Below are 7,570 nucleotides of genomic sequence, written 5' to 3'. Positions count from 1 at the left end.
ATTAAATATACGTAATAAATAATTATTTATTACATATTATTTATTACGTATATCGTATATATTGCAAAACTGATATATATATTATGACATTCCATCACACCTATCTATGCACAGACAGAATCATGAAAGGGCTACACTAAAAAAACATATAAACATCATGTAGGCAACATTTTAAAAATCGCTGTAGTAAAGTTCGATATTTTATGACGGTAAAAGTCTTCGCAGAGTTTGGCGATTTGAGAAGCTCTTGTGAACTTAACTCGCACGAGCCAATAGACCTGTCACCACTTGTTGAATGTTTATGAAGAAGAACAGAAGTTGAAAGTATACTTTTAAATCGGCCAATCACAAATTTCGAGTGGAGAGATTAAACGTTTAATTTTTTTATTATCGTATACCTTGAGCATTCTTTCGATTAAACCGCTGATAAAGTGAATAGATAAGATTGCGAAACATTATGTATTGTTGTTCTCTCATAATTATTATAAGTAATATTATTATTTATTAAAATATATATTTTTAAAATAAAGAAAATTATTTGGAACACTACTACGTAATAATAAGATTGTTTCAACAATTCGGTTTGATAAAATACAGTTAGGTAATTTTTATTTCAAGGCATTATTATCTGTAGATAGATATGATCTATAGATTATAAAGTGCATATTACAAATTCAACGAAGCCTGTAATGTAATTTATAAATCAAGAATTTCAACTTCTGTTTCTTCAAAAATTTTGCAAATCTTGAAAAGCTAACGACAGTATATAACACATATTGTGTAAGTTAAATACACACGTTTGTAACACAAATAATGACAGAAAAAAAAGTAATTGAGAAATTGATTGAGAAACATTTTTAGAATATTATAAAATCCTACAATTATTATGCAATTCTAAATTTCTTATGACATACTTTGTTAGCTCTTCAAACGTGGCATGCTTTATTTTCTCTTTGAACGTTAAGATTTCAAAGTGGAGATTTACCTTTTAAGATGTCCGCGAAGAGGAGGAGGAAGAACAGCGCGCATAATTGGCGGTGGCTCCTTCGTGCCATGTTGTCCCACGACGAAGCACAGGATGCACAAAAGTCAATTGTAGACGCGCACGAATACGAGGGAACACGAGAATCCCGCCGTAACGCACATATTCAAGATACAGTCAACGTACAAACACAAAAACACGTTTCAATTGCGTATACCTTGTCGTCGAAGGAATGTCAACAATCGTGCGTGTACACGCGCGTTTTTCTTACATCAGAAAAATAACTCACGTTTTTATCTGAATCTTCTCGTTCCTGTCCTCGTCACAATCGTCGGAGATGTATCCAGTTCGCGTGTCGCACGTCGAATAATGAAATATCACTGCGATATAATCGCGACGCTAATGGCGTACGCACTGATCACGTAACGAAATGGCGCGAAACAGAGTCGTCTTTTCTCAATCGTTCAAACATCGTCCTCCGAGACTTCTCGTGCGAGATACACGAGTGACAATTCGCACAGTACGTCGTACATCGCGAGTTAACCGATAATTAACGCTAATAATTCTGTTATCGAGAATCGAGTTACCGATTATCGAGGATACGCGGTTCAAAGCTCGGGATCTTCTACGAGCGTATCACCGTGATCAACAATATCCGCGATAATGATTCGAAACTGTTCGATCACAAGTGATTCAGATTTTATTCTTGCTTTTGTCCAATTCAGGAACCGGTGTCTCTCGCGAAACGCGAACACGCGTGTCACTATTATATTATCACGCACGTCTTTACGCACACGGAACAACTCACTGCCCGAACGCACTACCCGAAGTGTCGCGCGACACTGCCGGCGCGCCGCTTACTTCACGCGATCTCATCCCCTCACTCGGGAGATGCTTGCGCATGCGCGAGATGACGCGTGCGCGACGTTTGAAGTTTCCGCGCTCCCATTCTCCCCTCAGCATTCGCGACGCGTCAACGTCGCTTATCTTCGTCTCGCTCGCAACAAGTTGCAGTTCGTGCGCGTGACCGGAGGGAGAAGAGAGCCGCGCGAACACGATGGGCATATAACGGAGAACGATCGAAGAAGCGCACGGATGCGGCCAGCTGTAATGAAATTACAGATTAATTGTCCAAATGACCGGCGCGAAGATGCGAGATAAAACAATTCTCGCAGTTACTTTCCGCGAGCGGATGCTGCATTATAAACGCTAATATCAGAGAAACATATTATATTTATTACATATAGAGTTTGCTTGTTTATTGATTGACATATTCTAAAATAAAATGGTATACCTTAAAGCAAGCGCGATACCTTCACATTTTATATCTGTATACAAAACTTGAAATTAATGCAACTGTTATCTTGGCTTGGCCGGACTATCGGAGTAGGTGGTCGATCCTTCGGAACTATAGCAAACACTGTGCTGTAGATAAAATTTATGATTATGAATAAAGATCACATATTGCAAAATAAATCGTTATTCACTATAAGAGTTAAATTCCATTAATTTCTTATAGTTTTTGCAGTAACTAATAGCTTAAAATACATTTATTTACATCGAATACACATAAATAAATGCAATCATAAACACTTACTTTGTAAGCTGAACGACCTCGAGATGTTCCCGATGGCGAAGCGGAAGTTGATTTAGTGAATTTCTTTCGCCTGTTAATCAAGAATATTTTGAAATAAAATCGCATTCGTAATAGCATATATTACCGCGTTATGATTAATCTAGCAATACGATCGCAGAACTATATCTTATCTAATATTATTAATAGAAACATATTATTTTAATATAATATAATAAGGAAAGATATATATATATATACGCGTGTACACTCACGGATAAATTCTGCCGCTATTATTAATGCTGTCTTTGGTGTTGTAACTGATTGCGGCTAAGCAACGCTCCTCATCCATATGCTCTTGGCATCCCCCTGGGCATCGTCCAAACCTATTTCTCCACCATTCTTTCAATTTTTCAAGCACGCCCTTCCGCAATGACTTCGAGGAGCACGTATCCGGCTGGCAATAATCCTCATTCTCATACAAAACCGCGAATCTAAAGAGAAAAGAACAGATAAAATATCATTATCAAGTATTTGTTGACTTTTTACCAAAAAAAATGTGCTTTTTAGCGAATGCTCAATATTTAATTATTAACATTTCTATATTATAAAACTAATATATTGTTTCTAATATTATACCAATAACTTTATAAATCTCGAAAGAGTACAAAAGTTTATTTGAAAAGAATTTATAATAAGTTAATTTTACAGAGAAAAAATATAGATTAGATTTCTTTGTAACTATAATAATTAGTTTATTACTATCGCTGTGTTTGTGATTTAATTAATTGTGCTTAATGAAATATATACATATATATTATTCCCGTAAAGATTTAAAAATTAAAGAATCAAAAATCTCATCGAGAAGAATTAAAATAGATAAATGATTAATGAGATAAAAAATTGAAAATAAATCATAATAAATTATTAATAATCATCATTTTTCAAATGTAACAAAAAAATATATCAATCATAAAGAAACATTTCAACTTACGGAGTAGTTTTCGATTCGCAGGGTGAACATTCCTCGGATTGCTTGGTGAGGAATCTGTAGCACACCAAGCTTAAACCCACCAGTAACCATACTAGCAATGCGGATACTACCGCTATAATCACGATTTCCGTAGTGCCAAGTGTCATTATTTTGTCGTTGCCTAAATTTAATAAGTACAAACTTAATTATTCTTTTTACTAGAAATTAGAAATTATTATTGAATAAACTAAAGTACTATTAAATAAATTAAACAATTAAAAAACTAAATTAAACTAGATGATACAAATGTAAAAACAAAAAAATTTTATCGCGAGCATGTTATATCGCGAGCAACTTACTTTGTTCCTTTCCTTTGTAAAATACATTCTCATCCGTCTGACTCGCACGTTCCACACCTACTTTGGGCATAACTTGGTAAGTCCCACTTGTTTTGCTCCTCGTAATTCCGTCCCCTATACCTGAAATAAAACGTCAAATTATGAAGAATATTTCATAAAATTTTATGTTTAAGAAACGGGAAGCAGACAATTTTTCTAGCAGGTGGCACATTCTAATATTGATTTTATCTAAATATTATAAAGTAATTTAAAATAATGTTTGTGTTTATCTTCTCTCTATGTGGTTTTATAATTATAAAGTAAAGTATAAAGCGCTTTTTTCTTCTACAATTACACGTGTATGATAAAAAAATTGTACAAGGAGCTTACAAGGTCACTTTGATCCCTAAGATGTATCAAAATATTAAAATGGGCACGCGTTTATATTTTACTCTTCTTTGAGATGCATGATCAAGTCGTATATGAATTGCAAACATGGTCAGAGAAATATTACGGAAGCTGCAGTTTCTTAACTATGCAAATGCTTAAACGGAATAGTATATCGGTCTTATTAATTTTCAAATACGACGAATACGAATTACATGCAACGAGACCGTCATGAAATATTACCCGATTCCCGCAAGGTGGCCATTACTCTGAGAACACCCCCGAATGCCGGATACCACTTTTCGTCGTCCAGGTGTCGACGTACCTGAAATGCAAACAGTATTTTTATTTGCTCTCTGTCTAAAATTAATCTCAAGCAACCACGTCAGTATTTACAAAATGGAAAATCCTCTATGCAAGATCAAAGAACTAAGCATGATGTTTTTTTCTTCTAGAATGAAAATTGCAGGATATCTTTTTCGAATATTTAGATTATCATTACTTAAATTCTAATATTTTAATTTTTTAGACATTTCATAATTTATACTATCATTAAAGAACGCAGCAATTATTCATACGGATTGTTGCAACCAGACGTGGAAGTCTTTGTCGAATTTATGCAATTGTGTTCTCGTGCTCGATCGTGATATAATGCACTTCACGCTGGCGATGTAATATTTTACGAGAGCGAAAGCTGACTTTTCCGAATACAAAGATTGCAGACTGTCAATTTTGAAGGGCAGCGCAATGCTAGATAGATTTATTAAATTTGTATAAGAATCTGTAAGGTTTTCTAATTGGCGAAGCATTTTTACAATTTGCTGCTTAACTAACTACCTGTTAGGATCAACTTCGTTATCGAGAAACGGAAGTGGTATGATGACTTCGCTCGTCACAACTTCGTTATTATAATCTTGCCAAAATAAAAAAAAATCTTATATTTTTGTAATCTTCAAGAAATGGTTAGATGGCAAAAACACTTTTAATTTTTATTCTTATGTCAACTATAGAGAGTACTAAGATATTATACTAATACTAGCGTCGTTTAACATTAAATTTATTCCTTTTCTCACCATCGAGTGCACGTCTTGAATGTCCTCGCTTTACCATAGACCGTTTCTTTTTTCTGAACGTGAAGCTTCGATAATCGCTGTCAAAAGCTATTCATTTAAGAGAAAAAACAACAATTATTAGAATCCTTTAATAATCATGAATATCGAAAATACGCGTTGATTCTTTACGATTCCAAATCAAAATAAACTCGATACATAGCAGTTTACAAAAATCATATAGATATTTTTCTAAACAATCAAAACTTGTAAGCTGTATTTCTCTTTTGTACAGAAACATGTACAGAGCTACGAATGACAGAAATTATTAACTTCTTTATTGCTTATACAATCAAATTTAAAATGATATATTCAATTTACATTTATTTTTATAATTTTCTTTGAACCGTGATGGATTAACAATCGTACTTACGCGCCGAATATATAATAAGCCCGTTACAGGCAATCGATGTTTTCGGTGGTGTAATTACGATGGGAGGAATCCTGACGTTTTGAACGTCCTGACTAGGTTTCGACCAGCCGGCCCCATTCGTTCGAAGGAAGATCTTCAGCTCATCGAAGAGCTCAAATAGCATCTTCGCGTTACGATACTTGATATTCCCTGCGTAATACGAGCGTCTTGTGATAGGCAGAATGTAAACCCGCAAGTAACCGCCGAGAGTATCTGCCAGAGCTTTCAACATCAGATGCTTCGTTTTGCCAACGGACAGTCTCTGCACACTTTCGAGACATATGTGAAAATAGTCCATGAGATGCGCTATGTACTGATCGTTTTGAGAATCAATAACTTTCACCTGGCAAAAGAAAAAAAATTCAGTCTCTATAGAATTCTTTTAACAGGATACTCATTCCTTTAACTATCTCTTAATTATTATCTTAAAATTTTTGGGTTTATGATAAAATATTTTACTTCGTAATTTTTTAAATAATAGTTTATATTAATAAAAGGATTTTTAACTGGATTTACCTGAGGCAAAATGTCTTGAAACATCCTCCGACTATTAAGAATGGCAAATTCCTCATTGGTCCAGCATTGTTTTCCATAATCATTTCTCTCAAATAAAACGGTGCCGATATTGTGATCACGTTTAAAAGATTTAGCATCGATTACCCTGTCACGAAATAAGGATGATAAATACATTAAAAATTTAAATTCGTAAAATGTAATGCGATACATAAGACAAACCTTTTACTGAAGTTGCAACTTGCAAGTATCAAGAGAAACAATAAAGAGCATATATTCATACTCTGAAACAAGAATTCCAAATAGTTCAACCGCGCGATTTTTTTCGCGGATTTCTTGAATATTTCACAAGTCTATAACGTCTTGCGCCCATTATTCTGTATAACGACTACTATGACTGTCATACATATTACTTCATAGTGTACATTTACGCAATGCTTCAGTGTGCTAATATAAAGCAACTAATTTCAAGCATAATTTCTCATTTTATGAAAAATGTTAAATTTTAAAAATTTCGTTTAATTTAGTATCTATAAATAATGTTTCTTGTGATAGCATTACACAAATTTGTAGAAATCATTATTTTATATGCTCGAAAAGAAGAAAAATATTATGCAATAAATAATGTAAAGAATAATTTAACAATATAATATGATGGGAATTGGATAGACTGAATATAGTAGATGGACAATATTAGATGTAAACTACGGACGCGTTCCACTTGCCGTTCTCAACGCTCGCGAGCATCATCTGTCTTTGTTTAACTTTCGATGAACAAAAAGGATGAAATGATACCGTGAGCGTTGCGAACGTTAAATGGATGTGCCTTATACATACACATTTAAATGTATCTTTTACATAAGAGACACATTTAAATAATAACATTTAAGTGATAACAAATTCATTTAATCACATAGTATAATTAATAATTGTTCAATATATAATAATCAATTACATATATTATTGAAATATATATACTGTAAAATAATTTTATCAAAATAGTTGTAATCATGCAATCCTAATAATTACAGAAATATAAAAACAATTTTTTTCTTTCTACTGTGATTGAGATCAAGAGAAAAAATAAACATATAGGATGCATTTTCTCTCTCTTTGAAAACACTTATGTTTATAAGCGCTACTGTGTACTATTACATTTGATTTTTGAGCGCTCACTTCAAAATTACTAGAATCGTTTATCAATTTCATTTGATGCAATCTTCAAAAGTTATGTATCGCTATTACAGTGTTCAAGATAATCAAATAAAAAACGCATATTAGTA

The 7,570-nt window shown here is 33.3% G+C and overlaps 1 long non-coding RNA gene across 1 annotated transcript in view; it reads right to left on the bottom strand.

Annotated features, from left to right (window-relative positions):
- Positions 1 to 1,814, bottom strand: part of LOC115237320 — a 191,321-nt gene extending 189,507 nt beyond the window's left edge. Inside the window, exon 1 of the long non-coding RNA XR_003884331.1 lies at positions 986 to 1,814. This is a non-coding gene — a long non-coding RNA (uncharacterized LOC115237320). The remainder of the gene's footprint in view (positions 1 to 985) is intronic.
- Between the last annotated feature and the right edge of the window lie 5,756 nt (positions 1,815 to 7,570).

This window comes from Formica exsecta, unplaced genomic scaffold (assembly GCF_003651465.1).
Source record: "Formica exsecta isolate Colony F162 unplaced genomic scaffold, ASM365146v1 scaffold290, whole genome shotgun sequence".
NCBI lineage: Eukaryota > Metazoa > Arthropoda > Insecta > Hymenoptera > Formicidae > Formica > Formica exsecta.
This window is presented reverse-complemented; position numbering and strand designations above follow the sequence as displayed.